At 34.1% G+C, this 22680-nt stretch overlaps 1 protein-coding gene across 2 annotated transcripts in view; it reads left to right on the forward strand.

The window, feature by feature from the left end:
* The window catches only part of LOC143228914 (uncharacterized), a 112056-nt gene that overhangs the window by 48149 nt on the left and 41227 nt on the right, over nt 1-22680 (forward strand). The gene's annotated exons all lie outside the window — the stretch shown is intronic.

Raw genomic sequence — 22680 nt, forward strand, 5'->3', positions numbered from 1 at the left:
ACACATCTTCAAGAGAGAATATAATAATAGTTCCGTCTAGTTTTAAACATACACATCTCCAAGAGAGAACATAATAATGCCCGTCTAGTTTTAAACATACACATCTCCAAAGAGAACATAATAATGTCCGTCTAGTTTTAAACATACACATCTCAAGAGAGAATATAATAATAGTTCCGTCTAGTTTTGAACATACACATCCCCAAACGAGAACATAATAATGCCCGTCTAGTTTTAAACATACACATCTCCAAGAGAGAACATAATAATAGTTCCGTCTAGTTTTAAACATACACATCTTCAAGAGAGAATATAATAATAGTTCCGTCTAGTTTTGAACATACACATCCCCAAACGAGAACATAATAATGCCCGTCTAGTTTTAAACATACACATCTCCAAGAGAGAACATAATAATAGTTCCGTCTAGTTTTGAACATACACATCCCCAAACGAGAACATAATAATTCCGTCTAGTTTTAAACATACACATCCCCAAACGAGAACATAATAATGCCCGTCTAGTTTTAAACATACACATCTCCAGAGAACATAATAATAGTTCCGTCTAGTTTTAAACATACACATCTCCAAGAGAGAATATAATAATAGTTCCGTCTAGTTTTGAACATACACATCCCCAAACGAGAACATAATAATGCCCGTCTAGTTTTAAACATACACATCTCCAAGAGAGAACATAATAATAGTTCCGTCTAGTTTTAAACATACACATCTCCAAGAGAGAACATAATAATGTCCGTCTAGTTTTAAACATACACATCTCCAAGAGAGAACATAATAATAGTTCCGTCTAGTTTTAAACATACACATTCCGTCCCATCCCAAGAGAGAGAACATAATAATGCCCGTCTAGTTTTAAACATACACATCTCCAAGAGAGAACATAATAATAGTTCCGTCTAGTTTTAAACATACACATCTTCAAGAGAGAATATAATAATAGTTCCGTCTAGTTTTGAACATACACATCTCCCAAGTTCCGAGAACATAATAATGTTCCGTCTAGTTTTAAACATACACATCTCCAAGAGAGAACATAATAATAGTTCCGTCTAGTTTTAAACATACACATCTACCAAGAGAGAAGATAATAATAGTTCCGTCTAGAACATCTCCAAAGAGAACATAATAATAGTTCCGTCTAGTTTTAAACATACACATCTCCAAGAGAGAACATAATAATAGTTCCGTCTAGTTTTAAACATACACATCTCAAGAGAGAATATAATAATAGTTCCGTCTAGTTTTGAACATACACATCTTCAAACGAGAACATAATAATGCCCGTCTAGTTTTAAACATACACATCTCCAAGAGAGAACATAATAATAGTTCCGTCTAGTTTTGAACATACACATCCCCAAACGAGAACATAATAATGCCCGTCTAGTTTTAAACATACACATCTCCAAGAGAGAACATAATAATAGTTCCGTCTAGTTTTAAACATACACATCTCCAATAGAGAACATAATAATAGTTCTGTCTAGTTTTAAACATACACATCTTCAAGAGAGAATATAATAATAGTTCCGTCTAGTTTTGAACATACACATTCCCAAGCGAGAACATAATAATGCCCATCTAGTTTTAAACATACACATCTCCAAGAGAGAACATAATAATAGTTCCGTCTAGTTTTAAACATACACATTTCCAAGAGAGAACATAATATTAGTTCCGTCTAGTTTTAAACATACACATCTCCAAGAGATAAGATCATAATAGTTCCGTCTAGTTTTAAACATACACATCTCCAATAGAGAACATAATAATAGTTCTGTCCAGTTTTAAACATACACATCGTCAAGAGAGAATATAATAATAGTTCCGTCTAGTTTTGAACATACACATCCCCAAGCGAGAACATAATAATACCCATCTAGTTTTAAACATACACATCTCCAAGAGAGAACATAATAATAGTTCCGTCTAGTTTTAAACATACACATCTCCAATAGAGAACATAATAATAGTTCTGTCCAGTTTTAAACATACACATCTTCAAGAGAGAATATAATAATAGTTCCGTCTAGTTTTAAACATACACATTCCCAAGAGAGAACATAATAATGCCCATCTAGTTTTAAACATACACATCTCCAAGAGAGAACATAATAATGTCCGTCTAGTTTTAAACATACACATCTCCAAGAGAGAATATAATAATAGTTCCGTCTATTTTTGAACATACACATCCCCAAACGAGAACATAATAATGCCCGTCTAGTTTTAAACATACACATCTCCAAGAGAGAACATAATAATAGTTCCGTCTAGTTTTAAACATACACATCTTCAAGAGAGAATATAATAATAGTTCCGTCTAGTTTTGAACATACACATCCCCAAACGAGAACATAATAATGCCCGTCTAGTTTTAAACATACACATCTCCAAGAGAGAACATAATAATAGTTCCGTCTAGTTTTAAACATACACATCTCCAAGCGAGAACATAGTAATAAGTCCGTCTTGTTTTAAACATACACATCTCAAGAGAGAACATAATAATAGTTCCGTCTAGTTTTAAACATACACATCTCAAGAGAGAATATAATAATAGTTCCGTCTAGTTTTTGAACATACACATCCCAAACGAGAACATAATAATGTTCATCTAGTTTTAAACATACACATCTCCAAGAGAGAACATAATAATAGTTCCGTCTAGTTTTAAACATACACATTTCCAATAGAGAACATAATAATAGTTCTGTCCAGTTTTAAACATACACATCTTCAAGAGAGAATATAATAATAGTTCCGTCTAGTTTTGAACATACACATCCCAAGCGAGAACATAATAATGCCCGTCTAGTTTTAAACATACACATCTCCAAGAGAGAACATAATAATGTCCGTCTAGTTTTAAACATACACATCTCAAGAGAGAATATAATAATAGTTCCGTCTAGTTTTGAACATACACATCCCAAACGAGAACATAATAATGCCCGTCTAGTTTTAAACATACACATCTCCAAAGAGAACATAATAATAGTTCCGTCTAGTTTTAAACATACACATCTTCAAGAGAGAATATAATAATAGTTCCGTCTAGTTTTGAACATACACATCCCCAAACGAGAACATAATAATGCCCGTCTAGTTTTAAACATACACATCTCCAAGAGAGAACATAATAATAGTTCCGTCTAGTTTTAAACATACACATCTCCAAGAGAGAATATAATAATAGTTCCGTCTAGTTTTGAACATACACATCCCCAAACGAGAACATAATAATGCCCGTCTAGTTTTAAACATACACATCTCCAAGAGAGAACATAATAATAGTTCCGTCTAGTTTTAAACATACACATCTCCAAAGAGAGAACATAATAATTCCGTCTAGTTTTAAACATACACATCTCAAGAGAACATAATAATAGTTCCGTCTAGTTTTGAACATACACATCCCCAAACGAGAACATAATAATGCCCGTCTAGTTTAAACATACACATCTCCAATAGAGAACATAATAATAGTTCTGTCCAGTTTTAAACATACACATCTTCAAGAGAGAATATAATAATAGTTCCGTCTAGTTTTGAACATACACATTCCCAAGCGAGAACATAATAATGCCCATCTAGTTTTAAACATACACATCTCCAAGAGAGAACATAATAATAGTTCCGTCTAGTTTTAAACATACACATCTCCAAGAGAGAACATAATAATAGTTCCGTCTAGTTTTAAACATACACATCTCCAAGAGAGAACATAATAATAGTTCCGTCTAGTTTTAAACATACACATCTCCAATAGAGAACATAATAATAGTTCTGTCCAGTTTTAAACATACACATCGTCAAGAGAGAATATAATAATAGTCCCGTCTAGTTTTGAACATACACATCCCCAAGCGAGAACATAATAATACCCATCTAGTTTTAAACATACACATCTCCAATAGAGAACATAATAATAGTTCTGTCCAGTTTTAAACATACACATCGTCAAGAGAGAATATAATAATAGTTCCGTCTAGTTTTAAACATACACATCTCCAAGAGAGAACATAATAATGCCCGTCTAGTTTTAAACATACACATCTCCAAGAGAGAACATAATAATGTCCGTCTAGTTTTAAACATACACATCTCCAAGAGAGAATATAATAATAGTTCCGTCTATTTTTGAACATACACATCCCCAAACGAGAACATAATAATGCCCGTCTAGTTTTAAACATACACATCTCCAAGAGAGAACATAATAATAGTTCCGTCTAGTTTTGAACATACACATCCCCAAACGAGAACATAATAATGCCCGTCTAGTTTTAAACATACACATCTCCAAGAGAGAACATAATAATAGTTCCGTCTAGTTTTAAACATACACATCTCAATAGAGAACATAATAATAGTTCCGTCTAGTTTTAAACATACACATCTTCAAGAGAGAACATAATAATAGTTCCGTCTAGTTTTGAACATACACATGCCCCCAAACGAGAACATAATAATGCCCGTCTAGTTTTAAACATACACATCTCAAAGAGAACATAATAATAGTTCCGTCTAGTTTTAAACATACACATTTCCAAGAGAGAACATAATATTAGTTCCGTCTAGTTTTAAACATACACATCTCCAAGAGATAAGATCATAATAGTTCCGTCTAGTTTTAAACATACACATCTCCAATAGAGAACATAATAATAGTTCTGTCCAGTTTTAAACATACACATCGTCAAGAGAGAATATAATAATAGTTCCGTCTAGTTTTGAACATACACATCCCCAAGCGAGAACATAATAATGTTCATCTAGTTTTAAACATACACATCTCCAAGAGAGAACATAATAATAGTTCCGTCTAGTTTTAAACATACACATCTCCAATAGAGAACATAATAATAGTTCTGTCCAGTTTTAAACATACACATCTTCAAGAGAGAATATAATAATAGTTCCGTCTAGTTTTGAACATACACATTCCCAAGCGAGAACATAATAATGCCCATCTAGTTTTAAACATACACATCTCCAAGAGAGAACATAATAATAGTTCCGTCTAGTTTTAAACATACACATCTTCAAGAGAGAATATAATAATAGTTCCGTCTAGTTTTGAACATACACATCCCCAAACGAGAACATAATAATGCCCGTCTAGTTTTAAACATACACATCTCCAAGAGAGAACATAATAATAGTTCCGTCTTGTTTTAAACATACACATCTTCAAGAGAGAATATAATAATAGTTCCGTCTAGTTTTGAACATACACATCCCCAAACGAGAACATAATAATGCCCGTCTAGTTTTAAACATACACATCTCCAAGAGAGAACATAATAATAGTTCCGTCTAGTTTTGAACATACACATCCCCAAACGAGAACATAATAATGCCCGTCTAGTTTTAAACATACACATCTCAAGAGAGAACATAATAATAGTTCCGTCTAGTTTTAAACATACACATCTCCAAGAGAGAATATAATAATAGTTCCGTCTAGTTTTGAACATACACATCTTCAAACGAGAACATAATAATAGTTCCGTCTAGTTTTGAACATACACATCCCCAAACGAGAACATAATAATGCCCATCTAGTTTTAAACATACACATCTCCAAGAGAGAACATAATAATGTCCGTCTAGTTTTAAACATACACATCTCCAAGAGAGAATATAATAATAGGTGTTAGCATCAATTTAGTAGCTGCTACAATTATTATGCTTCCTCCCCGTCTCTAGGGCTCAGTGGTACACTTAAAAACTCATAAAGTTAAAAATTAAAGTTTGTATTCCCGCGTCTGTTGTACAGCTTTACTCCGAATAACAGAGGTTTGTTTTTTTTAAAGTCTTACATCTATATTTGTTTTTTGGCAATGTTCACGCTTCTTTTTATTATCGGATCACTAGCTCGGCTCAGTCAACTTTCTGCTTAAGTAACTGATAAAACAAAAGCCACTTCTTTTCTAACGTCGCTAAAAAAAAAAGTGTTAACAAAATTCCGTAAAATACACGTGATACTGTAACCTGTAAATTGAATAATCAGATTTTTTTCAGCAGAATCTTCTGATACAGCCAGTGCTGCTTGTTTATTAAGATGCTAAAAAAGAAATATAAAAATACTTAAACAAACATGACTAGAAACAAATTTGTTATTAGTCCCATGTGAAATTCATTTTGAGATAATACAACAATAAATTCTCGTCCGTAGTTTTCAAGTAAATTACTTCACATAAATTTGCATTCTGTAAAACTCATCAAGGCCCACGACTCGACCACGAGTTTCAAAATATGTTCATTGTTGTTCTACATTCTCTGTTTATGGTTTGGTTTGGTTTGAATTTCGCGTAAAGCTACACGGGGGCTATCTACGCTAGGCATCTCTAATTTAGCAGTGTAAGACTAGAGGGAAGGCAGCTAGTCATCACCACCCAACGCCAAATCTTAGGCTACTTTTTTACCAACGAATAGTGGGCTTGACTGTAACATCATAACTCCTACACGGCTGAAAGAGCAAATATGTTTGGTGTGACAGTGATTCGAATCTCTGTTCTATCCATAAATAAAAGTGGTGGTGGTGGGATCTGTGGTTTGTAGTCGTTATGTCTTATTCATGGTTACTCTTCCAAAACTTTGTCAGCTGAAAGTTACAATTAATTGCAATAAGGGAGTTCAGTTATAAGGCACGTAGCTTTAAACTATTGTTGTCAATACTCGTGATTTAGTTATGATGTGTCCTTCTTTTTTACTTGGAAACTGCACCATTGGTTTTATACCCTGGACATGATACTCAGAAAATTGTTATTTCAAATTTTAAAAAATAAGATCCAGTAGTGTAAACAATATCGGAAAAAAATAAAAAATGAGAACATTAATCGGAAGCAGCTGACGATTGGTAGGCGTTTTGCCACATCAATATAATAATTATAGATCCTCTGAATCCTCAAGCTAGAACTGGTAGGTGGTTTACGTAATTCAATAATTCAACCTCCACAACAATATAATAATTATAGATCCTCTGAAACCTCAAACTAGAACTGGTAGGTGGATTACGTAATTCAACCTCCACAACAATATAATAATTATAGATCCTCTGAAACCGCAAGCTAGAACTGGTAGGTGGATTACGTAATTCAACCTCCACAACAATATAATAATTATAAATCTTCTGAAACCTCAAACTAGAACTGGTAAGTGGATTACGTAATTCAACCTCCACAACAATATAATAATTATAGATCCTCTGAAACCTCAAACTGGAACTGGTAGGTGGATTACGTAATTCAACCTCCACAACAATATAATAATTATAGATCCTCTGAAACCGCAAGCTAGAACTGGTAGGTGGATTACGTAATTCAACCTCCACAACAATATAATAATTATAAATCTTCTGAAACCTCAAACTAGAACTGGTAGGTGGATTACGTATTTCAACCTCCACAACAATATAATAATTATAGATCCTCTGAAACCTCAAACTAGAACTGGTAGGTGGATTACGTAATTCAACCTCCACAACAATATAATAATTATAGATCCTCTGAAACCGCAAGCTAGAACTGGTAGGTGGATTATGTAATTCAACCTCCACAACAATATAATAATTATAGATCCTCTGAAACCTCAAACTAGAACTGGTAGGTGGATTACGTAATTCAACCTCCACAACAATATAATAATTATAGATCCTCTGAAATTTCAAACTAGAACTGGTAGGTGGATTACGTAATTCAACCTACACAACAATATAATAATTATAGATCCTCTGAAACCGCAAGCTAGAACTGGTAGGTGGATTACGTAATTCAACCTACACAACAATATAATAATTATAGATTCTCTGAAACCGCAAGCTAGAACTGGTAGGTGGATTACGTAATTCAACCTCCACAACAATATAATAATTATAGATCCTCTGAAACCTCAAACTTGAACTGGTAGGTAGATTACGTAATTCAACCTCCACAACAATATACTAATTATAGATCCTCTGAAACCTCAAACTAGAACTGGTAGGTGGATTACGTAATTCAACCTACACAATAATTATAGATCCTCTAAGACCGCAAGCTAGAACTGGTAGGTGGATTACGTAATTCAACCTCCACAACAATATAATAATTATAGATCCTCTGAAACCTCAAGCTAGAACTGGTAGGTGGATTACGTAATTCAACCTCCACAACAATATAATAATTATAGATCCTCTGAAACCTCAAGCTAGAACTGGTAGGTGGTTTACGTAATTCAACCTCCACAACAATAAAATAATTATAGATCCTCTGAAACCTCAAAGCTAGAACTGGTAGGCGGATTACGTAATTCAACCTCCACAACAATATAATGATTTTAAATCCTCTGAAACCTCAAACTAGAACTAACTAACCGTGTTAGATCTTTGGAAACCTCGCATTAGAACTGATGAGTCGGTTACGCATTTCAACTTCAATAAAGTGTTTTTTTAGCTTAGAATATAATTTTATCCTTCCTAGAAATAACAGTTTTATCCACTGTACTTGGAAACTCAGCGTTTTGTTATAATATTTTTAGTGACTTATGAGTAGTCTAGAAGACCTCGTATGCTTGAAACAAAAGTACTTTAAATGTAATTTTCCAACTTCGGAGAGTGCAAGCTATTAGCTGTTTTATGCGATGTCGTAACAACATTTCCACTTGCTTCCCGCTAGTCATTATGAAAAACAGGTTTGGTTGAGTTAAGGCTAGAGTATTCTATAGATGCCTTTGTTTTAAACCTAAAGAAGAACGTTTTGGTATTAGTAATTGTTCTACTGCTTCTTTTATCATTTGACTGAACTAACGTAGATACTAATAATTTTAATGGGAATGGCTTATAGTTTATGAGAATGGCTTATAGTTTATGAGAATAGCTTATAGTTTATGAGAATGGCTTATAGTTTGAAACCAGAAATATAAAGTGTCTTCAGTTGAAATACATATAGTCACTAAGAATCAAATATGGCGGTTTCAAGAGTGATAAATCATTTGGACGTATTTTATTACGCGAAACAAACAGAGTAGACTAGAAGTTTGGTGTAACTCATATGAGGGAATGACTGTTTTACTCTATTTTAACGTTTCAGGTATCAACATATGACAGTAGGTGACCCTTAACTGTTTTATGTTAAAACCTACATAAAATGGATGGTGTAAGATATTCATGCTAAAACCAGTCTTTCAGCCTCATACGTCTTTGACGGTCGATATTCCTCGACTCTGCTGTTTGTAGAGAAGCTTTGGACTTGTTTAAATCCTCATGTTGACTCGAGAGGGTGGAGATAAAACTCTAGTCCAAAACAGTTTTCACTAAGTTCAGCTATGCACTATCTGTTACCAAACAACTGGGTCTGACAAGTCATTAAGAATTGTGAGCACATATGTTAAGAGAATAAATTCATGTTTAATAGCCATTAAAACTTGGATGGATAAATAGATAGATTGGGTGAAATAAGAGAAGAATTACGACAGAGGTAAAGACAGAAAACAGGAAATCAAATGTCTGATATATAAAAAACTGCAGTGACAAAAAGGCAGAAAGACAGAGTAGCGAGGGAAGAAGACATATTTGTTAAGAGAAACATCAACGATAAACAATGAAATATAATAAGATTTAACGTTTAACAATAAAATGTGATAAGATTTAACGTTTAACAATAAAATATAATAAGATTTAACGTTTAACAATAAAATGTGATAAGATTTAACGTTTAACAATAAAATATAATAAGATTTAACGTTTAACAATAACATGTAACAAGATTTAACGTTTAACAATAAAATATAATAAGATCTAACGTTTAACAATAAAATATAATATGATTTAACATTCAACAATAAAATGTAATAAGGTTTAACGTTTAACAATAAAATGTGACAAGATTTAACGTTCAACAATAAAATATAATAAGATTTAACATTCAACAATAAAATGTAATAAGGTTTAACGTTTAACAATAAAATGTGATAAGATTTAACGTTCAACAATAAAATGTAATAAGATTTAAAGTTTAACAATAAAATATGATAAGATTTAACGATCAACAATAAAATATAATAAGATTTAACGTTTAACAACAACATGTAACAAGATTTAACGTTTAACAATAAAATATAATATGATTTAATGAGTCAGAAAAAGAGAAGGAAAGAAAGAAGAAATACTGGAAGAAACGAGAAAGAAGATAAAACAAAACAAAACTGTAAAATAGTGATATGAAAAGTAGGTTAGATGGCTTCAAAATGTATTTCAAATATCTTGGTGTTTACAAGATGCTGAACTTAACAATCAACAAACGCTACAATTTAACTATAATTATCTAAAGTATTATTTTATTAATATTATGACTTTATTATGCCAATACACACTAAGGATGAAGTGAAACAATGTATTGATTGTGTTCATGTTATTATTATGTTCGCTAGTTCATTAATAAAGATTTAGTCATCTTTGTGTGGGACGTGAAAAGCATTTTAAACAGTTTGTCTTCTTCAAAAATTGGAGAAGCACAAAGTTTGTTTATTTAGAATACTCGCGAAAAGTTTGACCTCATGTCAAACTGGATAATAGAATTTGAATGTTACACGTTTGTTATATACTAGCAGCCACAAAGTGATGAGCGTGTTTTTGGTATCAACGAGACGCGAAAACCCACTTTCACGGGTGGTTAAAGCACTCGACTTGTAATCCGAGGGTTGGGGTTCGAATCCCGTCACATCAAACATGCTCGCATTTTCAGTCGTGGGGGCGTTATAATGTGACAGCCAATCCCACTATTCATTAGTAAAAGAGTAGCCCAAGAGTTGGCAGTTGGTGATGACGACTAGCTGTCTTCACTCTAGTCTTACACTGCTAAATTATTGACGGCTAGTGCAAATAGCCCTCGTGTAGCTTTGCGCGAAATTCAAAACAAACCAAACCCATTTTCACACTCTGAGCACAGTCACTACTTAAAAAAACCAATTCGCAGAAACCCTTGATAAGAAATTATTCAATTTAAATCTACTTCAGAAAAAAGAATTACGTTACTATACATCCCCTTCCCACATTGTTGAGCCAGCAGTATATTTAGACATTTGCGACGCAAATGTTGGACTTAAATTTCCCGCAATTGACAGAATACAGATAGCCTATTGTTCATCTTTGTACTAAGATAACAAAATGAACTTCTTACGTTGCTATTCTTTGTTATAGCAATTTTTTTATATTATTGAATAATTTTTGATTGTCACATACAGATAAAAATTTGTGTTTTCTTTTGCTGGCTCGCAAACGCCAACCAGTGTAGACGAATGTTAAGTTTTACTTCTTGAGTTCCTTAACCTATTCACGAAGTAAACTAGCAGCATAAATCTAATATGTAGGTTACAAAATTTCTGATGAAGCTAAAATAAAATATAATAATTTTTATTAAAATGTCTCTTCCTGATTTTAAATGCATGGATTTTTACCAGTTTTACTGGTTGGTTCTCACTTCAAACAAATGGGTTTTTACCGGTTTTACTAGTTGGTTCTCACTTCAAACAAATGGATTTTTCCAGCTTTACTGGTTGGTTCTCACTTCAAACAAATGGGTTTTTACCGGTTTTACTGGTTGGTTCTCACTTCAAACAAATGGATTTTTCCAGCTTTACTGGTTGGTTCTCACTTCAAATAAATGGATTTTTACCGGTTTTACTGGTTGGTTCTCACTTCAAACAAATGGGTTTTTACCGGTTTTACTGGTTGGTTCTCACTTCAAACAAATGGATTTTTCCAGCTTTACTGGTTGGTTCTCACTTCAAATAAATGGATTTTTACCGGTTTTACTGGTTGGTTCTCACTTCAAACAAATGGGTTTTTACCAGTTTTACTGGTTGGTTCTCACTTCAAACAAATGAGTTTTTACCAGTTTTACTGGTTGGTTCTCACTTCAAACAAATGGGTTTTTACCAGTTTTACTGGTTGGTTCTCACTTCAAACAAATGAATTTTTACCAGTTTTACTTAGCCTCTCTCTGATTTCATTTTTTTTATCAAATTGTCTGGTTTACTTCTCGATTTGACTTTTCTTGGCTTGTTCGATTGTTTGTTCGTAGTTAAGCATAAAGCTATCTGCGCTCTGCCTACCACGGGTATCGAAAATCGGTTTTTAACATAAGGCCGCTATGTTACTTGGGGCGACTTTCGTAGAGACTCTATCTCCTTCACTATTTCAATTCCTGTAGTTCCTATCTCCTGATATTCTTGGAAGATTAATCTCCTTCACTGTTCCAGTTCCTGTAGTTACTATCTCCTGATCTTAGAATAAACGTTATTGAATATCTAAGCGATACTTTGATGAAATGTCGTCATGTGGATTGAAATTCTGTCATGGACAATTTATTTCACTTTTACAATGATTTGAAATACGCGCATAAAATAATGTAACACTATTGTATTTCACTATTAGATTCTAGAGACATTTCGATGACGTTCCTCATTTGTATTGAACATGACAACAACGTTTTCAACGATGATTGTATTTGCGATAAATTATATAAATTATTCGTTTTTTTTTTCTTCTTTCCATTTTCACCTGTTTAAATAATTTCAACTTCAATGTTTTAAAGTTGAATTTTATTAACTATAAACACAGTAAATTTTATAATCTGTGACATATCGGTTACATAATAAATGTTTATCCCCATTTAAAAGTCTATCAAACATTCCTGTAGTTTACCTTACAGCTTTTGTTTGTTTTGGAATTTCGCACAAAGCTACTCGAGGGCTATCTGTGCTAGCCGTCCCTAATTTAGCAGTGTAAGACTAGAGGGAAGGCAGCTAGTCATCACCACCCACCGCCAACTCTTGGGCTACTCTTTTACCAACGAATAGTGGGATTGACCGTCACATTATAACGCCCCCACGGCTGGGAGGGCGAGCATGTTTGGCGCGAGTCGGGCGCGAACCCGCGACCCTCAGATTACGAAGTGCACGCCTTAACGCGCTAGGCCATGCCAGGCCTTACCTTACAGCTCTTTTACAATTTGATTACGTTGTGAGTTCAGTATTAGATTTAAATGTCTTCCTTATACTTTAATAAAACATTCAGAAAAGCAGTACATACCTTAGTTTATACATCCTAAGCCTTAGGTCTGCCCATTGACTATTATTTTTAATTCACATCCGAGCAGACTTTAAAATTATTACTCATTTCACACGTGGCACGTAGCGAGCGAATCGCACATGCTAAGACGCGAAATCTCATAAAAGCATTTTCATCACTATGTATGTTTTCGTTCAACGGGATACAGTGCTTCTTTATAATTGCTTCTTTTAGCCTATGTCCTTATCAGACACTTAACTTTAAAACTCCTAGAAAACGACCTTATATTCACTACACTTTACTATTCGGCACAACTAAGGCACCAACATTACTATAGGTGTCATAATAATACAATAACGGTTATGCGTTTCAAAGACGTAACAGCAACATTTTGGTTGCTTGGCAAGCCGTCTGGTTCAGATTTATTACTAATTTACGGCCGAGTAATGGATTAGACAATTTAAGTTGACAATTTAGTCCAGAAAGAAATATATCCAGATAGTGAAACGCGTTTATTGTAATCATAAAAATCGCTTTCAAGATTCTATTATTATAAAAAGTGGTAAAGTGTTTAAAACCCGATTCTTTCAAATGTTTAAACATTTTAGAAATCCACAAAAACGTATGTATATTTGCAGAATATAAAACTATATCGACATAAGTGTCCATGTCAAAACAGACCCGGCGTGGCCATGTGGTCAAGGCGCTCGACTCGTAATCTGAGGATCACGGGTTTGAATCCCCGTCACACCAAACATCTTCGCCCTTCCAGCCATGGTAACGTTATGTTACAGTCAATCCCACTATTCGTTGGTAAAAGAGTAGCCCAAGAGTTGGCGGTGGGTGGTGATGACTAGCTAGCGCAGATAGCTTTCGTGTAGCTTCGCGTGAAATGCAAAAACAAACATTCAGGTCAAACCTGACGAAAAGCGATTACTTGAAACGTGGTCATTAAATAGAATGTTTGTTTTTGTTCTTTTTTGTTTCTGTACATGAATTTAAAAAATACTCCATTTGTTTATAAATTCTTAGCTTTACTTTGTTTACCTCAAGTAATCTTACATTAAGCAGATACGTTTAATATGATTGTTTTTTTTCATTCTAATACCATGTTACTAATTTGTTTGTTTTGAATTTCGCGCAAAACTACACGAGGGCTATTTTGCGCTAGCCGTCCCTAATTTGGCAGTGTAAGACTAGAAGGAAGGTAGCTAGTCATTACCACCCACCGCCAACTCTTGGATTACTCTTTTACCAACGAATAGTGGGATTGACCGTCACATTATAACGCCCCACGGCTGAAAGGGTGAGCATGTTTGGTGCGACGGGGATTTAAACCCGCGACCCTCGGATTACGAGTCGAACGCCTTAACCCACCTGGCCATGTCGGGCCCGTTACTAGTTTATATTTAAATTGCACAAGTTTAGAATTTTTAGCTCCTAAAACGTTATCCAAAAAAATAATTAGTTCATGAGACTGAAACTGCAGAACTGTTCTCACAGTTACAGAATTTGGGTCACATTTAATCTAATTATGTCTCAGCTTTAGCCTTAAGTTCAGTGGATTGTTGAATGTTTTACCTGAATTTGGAAATTTCTCTTCAGAGTACAACAATAAATCAACCAGACTGGTAGCCATAATATTAAGATGAATGACGTAGTTATAACCTAGTCCGTGACGAAAACAACTAATAATATTTTAACGTGAAATATTATTTTAGATACCATATACGTAGTTTTCAGCAGATAGCCCAGTGCAGCTTTGCTCAAGAACAAATAAACAAAAACATAACTTTAGCCTGAACTATCGATTTTTAGACAAGTTTCAGAGAAATCAAAACTTTACTATATCGATACTGTTTCCAGTTAACAATGTAGAGATTTGTGAAGCGGTCTTTCCTTGGAAAAAAAAAAGTTTATTTAAATCTAAATATATAAGGAACTGTACCTAAGACACAAATAAATGAAAACCCTCATTTTTCTAACTACCGTAGCACATTCTGATTAGCTTTTTATAACTTAAAGTTCCCTACATTGCTTTAAGTACACTTATTTCTGTCCTAGAAAATCATGATTTAATATGGTTCCACAGTGAACATCTTTCATAAGGTATTCTCTGTATGTAACTAATTCCTTACTGGCGCGTGAGGTTAATGATTTATGGGAAACATAAACCTGCTGTACTCCTTTCATTTGCACACAAAATTTATCATTATAACACTAAATATGGCGACTTCTAAACTTTATGACGCGAAAATTTTAACTCTGCTTATTCGTATTGTACAATATTTCACACTTAAGAGTTCGTAAACATTTCTTCGGCTCAGCTTCTACGACTAATACCTCTAAGGGTTTAGTTTGGTTTGTTTTCAATTTCGCGCAATGTTTTTCAATTTCGCGCAAAGCTACACGAGGGCTATCTGAGCTAGCCGTCCTTAATTTACCAGTGTAAGACTAGAAAGAAGGTAGCTAGTCATCACCACCCACCGCCAACTCTTGGGCTACTCTCTTATCAACGAATAGTGGGATTGACCGTCATATTATAACGCCCCCACGGCTGAAAGGACGAGCATGTTTGGTGCGACCGGGATTCGAACCCGCGATCCTCGGATGACGAGTCGAACGCCTTAACACGCTTGGCCATGCCGGGCCTGATAAAGTGTACTTGTTCTGTTTCTAACACTGGTTTTAATAGTGCTCTTGTTTCAGTAGATTAAATCGTCTTTATAAAATTATTAATCCAGAGTTCAATAATTAAACGTGTTGTAAGTTCGTAAACACACTACTGTGCCACTGGGGGTTGGGGTGAATTATTTTTCACCAGAGGGTGAACCCCTTTTGGAAAGGATTTTTAAATGTTTTAAATCCCATTGTACTATTTTTTTTTAATACAACACATGCATATTTTGCCCCCTCCCAGTGATTCATCAATATGTCTGCGGACTTATTACGCAAGAAACGGGTTTCGTTACCCGTGGGAGACAAAGCACAGAGAGCCGATTGTTTGGCTTTGTGCTAAACTACAAACAAATCTATTTATCTTCTTTAGTAATTGATGTCATTCATTTTTCCGTATGTAACTGTAAGACTGATAATCATTCTCTCTCTTAATCATCAGCACAAATCAAACGATTCTGATTAATACAGTTATACATCGGCATATCACGTGATTCCTTTGTCACAACATGAAAACCTTCAATCTCCAATAGACTCTGTTAACATGAAAGTCTTCGAACTCTATCAAAGGTTCCATTAACACAAAAGTTTTCACAATCTAACACAGACTATTGATGTGTAAACTGTCATACTCCAAAAGACTCTATAAACATAAAAGTCCTCAACTCAAACAAAGGTTCCATCAACAAAAAAAACTTTCACAATCCAACAGAGACTCTATCAGTGAAAACACTTTCTTACTCAAACAAAGATTGCATCAACATAAAAACCTTCATAATACAACAGAGACTAATGTGTAAACCATCATACTCCAATGGACTCTATAAATATGAAAGTCCTCAACTCGAACAAAGGTTCCATCAACACAAAAACTGTATCAATGCAAAAACCCTCATAATGCAACAGAGATTGCAGCAGTGTAAAGCCCCCACTAGTACGGCGGTACGTCTAAGGATTTACAAAGCTAAAATCAGGGGTTCGATTCCCCTCGGTGGGCTGAGCCCGATGTGGCTTTGCAATAAGAAAACACACATCAATGTAAAAACCTTCTTACTCCAACGAAGATTTTATCGACTTGAAAACCTTTATAATCTAACAGAACCTCTATCTTTGGAAGAACAACACTAAATGGAAGCCATTACATGACATGTGATCGAGTAATTAAACAAATTATGTTTTTAATGCACAACCCAGTATCGGGATGAACCACGTGAATAGTGCTACCGTAAATCAGTTCTTACACGCTTTAATGAATATATTCAGGAAGTTTATAAAGAAAATAATAAACCTGTGGGAAATTGACACGAAATAATTAATTTCATATCTGACCATCGATCGTTCGCTTGGCTCTATCCACCATATTATAACGTTCATGATTAAACGTCCATCTTGAAACATAACTGATACAGAAGAGCTTATATTATTCCATTACTTCAAGCGATAGATTCCGTCCTAATCAAAACATATTAATAACTCGAGCAGCTTCAACAAAATACGCTGTAGTCCGTATGTGAGCGTGACTGATAGGTGTTATTAAACTAATCCAAAATAGTCAATGACAACTCGTGTCACGTGATCCAAAATAGCTGGTGGATATAAGAGGCTAGGTCCTTACTGGAAGAATTATTAAGCCTTGAATATAGGTCCTCCGTGGTTTACCCTAAAAATAATAATAATAAAAACATGGATGTTTGTAAAATTACAAATATCGAATCTGGAAATTTCTATTTTTCTTTACAAAAGGAATTTTAGTAATAACCATGTGATATGTTGCTAGACTTCATTGGATTTATGATATAACTATGTATCAGGAAGCAATCAAAACAATACTTGTATTCGTATTATTTCGGATAAAATTAGAGCTTCGCTGAAATGCTCAAAACTGCATTGTTTTAACGACCCCAGTATTGTCTAAAAACATCCTAAAAAGTTATAGATAAATAAAAAAAATTACAATGTAATAATAATCGGAAGAGATATATTTCGAAAGAATTTAGAGAAGCGTTATGTTACTGGTTAGTTCCTCTGAATGTTTAACAAAAAGTTTTCTTTTAGGTAAATAAACTTTTAAAGTCAGTATTTTACCAGTGTTATGCAGTAATTCTGAAAGCTTATTACATTAAAAACTGAGATTCAATATCTGTGGTGGGCACAATACAGATAGCCCATTACGAAGCCAATTGAAGCCCTTGCAAGGTGCTTTTATGCTTTTTACTATTTATGACTTACTAACCTAGATACATCTGTTTGTTACCCTTATACATAAATGATAAACTCTTCATAAACAAATTAAAATGTAATATTCATTTCAATCGTTATTCGGTATTTATTCCACTAGGACTATTTGCCACAGTCCGTAATAATGAGCAGTACTCTAACAGTTACCATCCACGTCAACGTATTTACTGCTACTCTTATAATACATTCGCAGCTTAAAAATGGAGGGCATTTTTTTCTTTTCTTTTTTTGTACAGTAAGGGCTCAAACATACTAGATAGCTTTAAGACACAGCACGCTGCCACACAGTCACTCCGGGCCTCTTTCATTCCCTATCAGTCACATTAGGTGACGCGCTTTGTAAGACTGTTTCCATTGAAATGTTTTCACGGTTGTTCATTCAAAAAGTACTTGAAATATAAAAAAGGGAGTTATAAAAACTTAAGCACAGTTATAAACGTAACTTAAATACTAGTACATTTGAAACATATATACCTTTCCTGCTGACATTATGGTCGTAAACAACGGATAATTGTAATCCGCTTCGTCTAACTGATTAGACATTCCAAATCCATATTTTCAGGTTGGTTTTATAGAACTTCAGCCTAAGACCAGATTCTTGTTTTAAAATTTTCTTCATACGTAGCACGTTGTACATTCTCTGCCAGTTTATCTTGAAAAGCGAATCGATTTTCTATGTGAGTTGATGGAACGGGTTGGTTTATCTATATTTCCAAATTTTTTTCATTTTTATACTTTCTCAATATAGGATTTTATCAGCATGTGGGGTTAAAAAATCAATGTCCATATTTCACTAGGATTTAATAAGGCTTTAAATGTCCCGGTTAGATTCAAGTTAAGAAAGACGTGGTTGAAGAGATTCTCAGCCTTTACACAGTTTATAGGGGAAAAAAAGATAAATGCAGAACAAAACAAGTTGAAGGCAGATATTTGTCAAGTTACGTACAATTGCACCGAACTCGTGAATCACATCGCTAGAAAATATAGCTTCAGAGAGCGTGAAAACAGTACAGATATAATAAAGACCTTTATACTATTTTTTTTTAATTAAACACAAAGCTACACAATGGGCTATCAGTGCTTTGCCCACCACGGGTGTTGAAACCCGGATTTTAGCGTTCGAAGTCCGCAGACATAACGCTGAGCCACTGGGGGGGCCCTTTAGAAATATCAGTGGAAAAAGAGTTTATTTGTACCTGTATCAGCAATGTGTATAGTATCATCAGAAAGAAAGTTTATTTTACATCTCTATCAGTAATGTGTAGAGTATCATCAGAAAGAAAGTTATTTTGTACCTCTATCAGCAATGTGTAGAGTATCATCAGAAAGAAAGTTATTTTATATCTCTATCAGCAATGTGTAGAGTATCATCAGAAAGAAAGTTATTTTATATCTCTATCAGCAATGTGTATAGCATCATCAGAAAGAAAGTTATTTTATATCTCTATCAGTAATGTGTAGAGTATCATCAGAAAGAAAGTTTATTTTATATCTCTATCAGCAATGTGTAGAGTATCATCAGAAATAAAGTTTATTTTGTACCTCTATCAGTAATGTGTAGAGTATCATCAGAAAGAAAGTTTATTTTATATCTCTATCAGCAATGTGTAGAGTATCATCAGAAATAAAGCTTATTTTGTACCTCTATCAGTAATGTGTAGAGTATCATCAGAAATAAAGTTATATTATATCTCTATCAGCAATGTGTAGAGTATCATTAGAAATAAAGTTATTTTATACCTCTATCAGTAATGTGTAGAGTATCATCAGAAATAAAGTTATATTATATCTCTATCAGTAATGTGTAGAGTATCATTAGAAATAAAGTTATTTTATACCTCTATCAGTAATGTGTAGAGTATCATCAGAAATAAAGTTATTTTGTACCTCTATCAGTAATGTGTAGAGTATCATCAGAAATAAAGTTATATTATATCTCTATCAGCAATGTGTAGAGTATCATTAGAAATAAAGTTATTTTATACCTCTATCAGTAATGTGTAGAGTATCATCAGAAAGAAAGTTTATTTTATATCTCTATCAGCAATGTGTAGAGTATCATCAGAAATAAAGCTTATTTTGTACCTCTATCAGTAATGTGTAGAGTATCATCAGAAATAAAGTTATATTATATCTCTATCAGCAATGTGTAGAGTATCATTAGAAATAAAGTTATTTTATACCTCTATCAGTAATGTGTAGAGTATCATCAGAAATAAAGTTATATTATATCTCTATCAGTAATGTGTAGAGTATCATTAGAAATAAAGTTATTTTATACCTCTATCAGTAATGTGTAGAGTATCATCAGAAATAAAGCTTATTTTGTACCTCTATCAGTAATGTGTAGAGTATCATCAGAAATAAAGTTATATTATATCTCTATCAGCAATGTGTAGAGTATCATTAGAAATAAAGTTATTTTATACTTCTATCAGTAATGTGTAGAGTATCATCAGAAATAAAGTTATATTATATCTCTATCAGCAATGTGTAGAGTATCATTAGAAATAAAGTTATTTTATACCTCTATCAGTAATGTGTAGAGTATCATCAGAAATAAAGTTATTTTCTACTTCTATCAGTAATGTGTAGAGTATAAGTAAAATGGAAACTGTTTGTATTTTTATCAAATTAAGAAATAGTTCCTGAGTTTTAGATCGATTTATTTTATTTCTCGTCTGTTAAAAACCTATTAAAAAGTATAGTAACTTTTTTCAAATAATAACTTGATAATACATTCAAAAAGGAGAAATGTTTATTTAACTTTGTTTGAAAAATTTTGCTCTCATTAACTTTTACACGTAAACTCAGATATTTGTTATCGTGGTTTATATTGTAAGGTTTAGTTTTTCAAAAGAATGGCACGTTTCTTTCCACTTCACAATATCCCTGGCTTTGTATTTTTCAAAAACTAAATTTACTCCTTCCCTAATGCCCTCTAATGGGACAATGATATGTCATTAGTCCTGTACTGCTAGAAACCGAGTTTTGATACCCGTTGTGGGCACAGCACAGATAGCCCTTTATGTAGCTTTGGGCTTTATATCAAACAATGTCCTTCGTTTAGTAATAAGGATATATACTCTTCAAAAAAAGAAACGCAAAAGGCAAAATATGAGACAAATTGTTAACAAGTTTATTCCGAGTAGTTCTGTATGACATGTGTGAAACTTTGCACATTCACTACTGAACATCCAAAGTCTGCAAAGGCGAAGTTCACGCTCACTAGTTGAAGTTTAACGTCAATAACGAATATGCCCCCGTGAGCATCAATAACTGCTTGGCATCTCCTGCACATGGAATCGATGAGATGACGAATCACATCCTGTGGAATGGCTGTCCACTCAGCCTGCAAAGCTCCTCCAAGCTGGGGTAGAGTCTGCGGTTGAGGTTGTCGCCGTCGCAGACGTCAGTCCAACTCGTCCCAAAGATGTTCGATGGGGTTTAAATCTGGTGATCTGGAGGGCCAGGGAAAAACGTTGATGTTCTGGTGTCTCAAGGAGACAGTGGTGAGTCGGGCTGTGTGAGGACGGGCGTTGTCATGTTGAAAAACGTCGTTGACGTTCACCATGATGGGTTGCACATGGAGCCTAAGAATCTCGTCGATGGTTGCGCACGGTCTGATCGGAAATCCTACGCAGCCCTGGTATGGTTGAGGCAGTAGACGTCGCAGTGGTGGTCCTATCCCGAAGGTGACGTAACCGGATGTAGCGATCTTGTTCGGGCGTGGTCACACGAGGTCTGCCAGATCGTGGACGGTCACGAGTTGATCCATGTTGTTGGTGACGATTCCATAGCCTTGTGATGGTGCTTGGGTGGACATTCACAGCTCTGGCAACATCTGATCGAGATTCGCCTGCTTCCAAGCGAATTTTTTTACATTACTTACCTTCACTCCAATAACGTAAATTTATCAACTTATCTTCCCTCTAATAGCGTGAGTATATTGGAAACTTATCTTTACTCTACTAACGTGACTATTGTAAACTTACCTACACTCTAATAACGTGAGTATTGTAAGCTTACCTTCACTCTAATAACGTGAGTACTTATCTACACTGTAACAACGTGAATATTGTACACTGGCCTTCCTAATAACGTTAAGTATTGTAAACTAACCTTCACTCTAATAACACGAGTATTGTACACTGGCCTTCCTATTAACGTTAAGTATTGTAAACAAACCTTCACTCTAATAACATGAGTATTGTGCACTGGCCTTCCTATTAACGTTAAGTATTGTAAACTAACTTTCACCCTTATAACTTGAGTATTTTAATCTGACTTAAAAGTGAAGTCTCATCAAAAGATTAACGTAAGAGAAAATGAAAAAAGCGACAGTTTAGGATTCGGTTTTGAACTACGTGTGAATAATTTTATCTTTTGTCCTTAATAGGCTTAGCTCTTTATGTATAGCTTCCATTGTATTGACTGTAAAAATCTGTGTTCAAGCAAAATTTTAAGAAATTTTACCGATTCAAGAATGCGCGTACTCGACGATAGGGCCTTTTTTTTGTTTAATTTAGTGAAACCACAAAGGGTTTGACGGCAAGTTATGTGTGGATTTAGAGTAAATGTCGAGTTATCCAATCAATTTTCAGCGAGTCTCAAACTAAATGATGTAATATGTAAGCAGTGACTGAAAATGTTCTGATATTATTTTTGCTTATTTTTTGAGT

This window comes from Tachypleus tridentatus, chromosome 10 (assembly GCF_004210375.1).
Source record: "Tachypleus tridentatus isolate NWPU-2018 chromosome 10, ASM421037v1, whole genome shotgun sequence".
Lineage (NCBI taxonomy): Eukaryota > Metazoa > Arthropoda > Merostomata > Xiphosura > Limulidae > Tachypleus > Tachypleus tridentatus.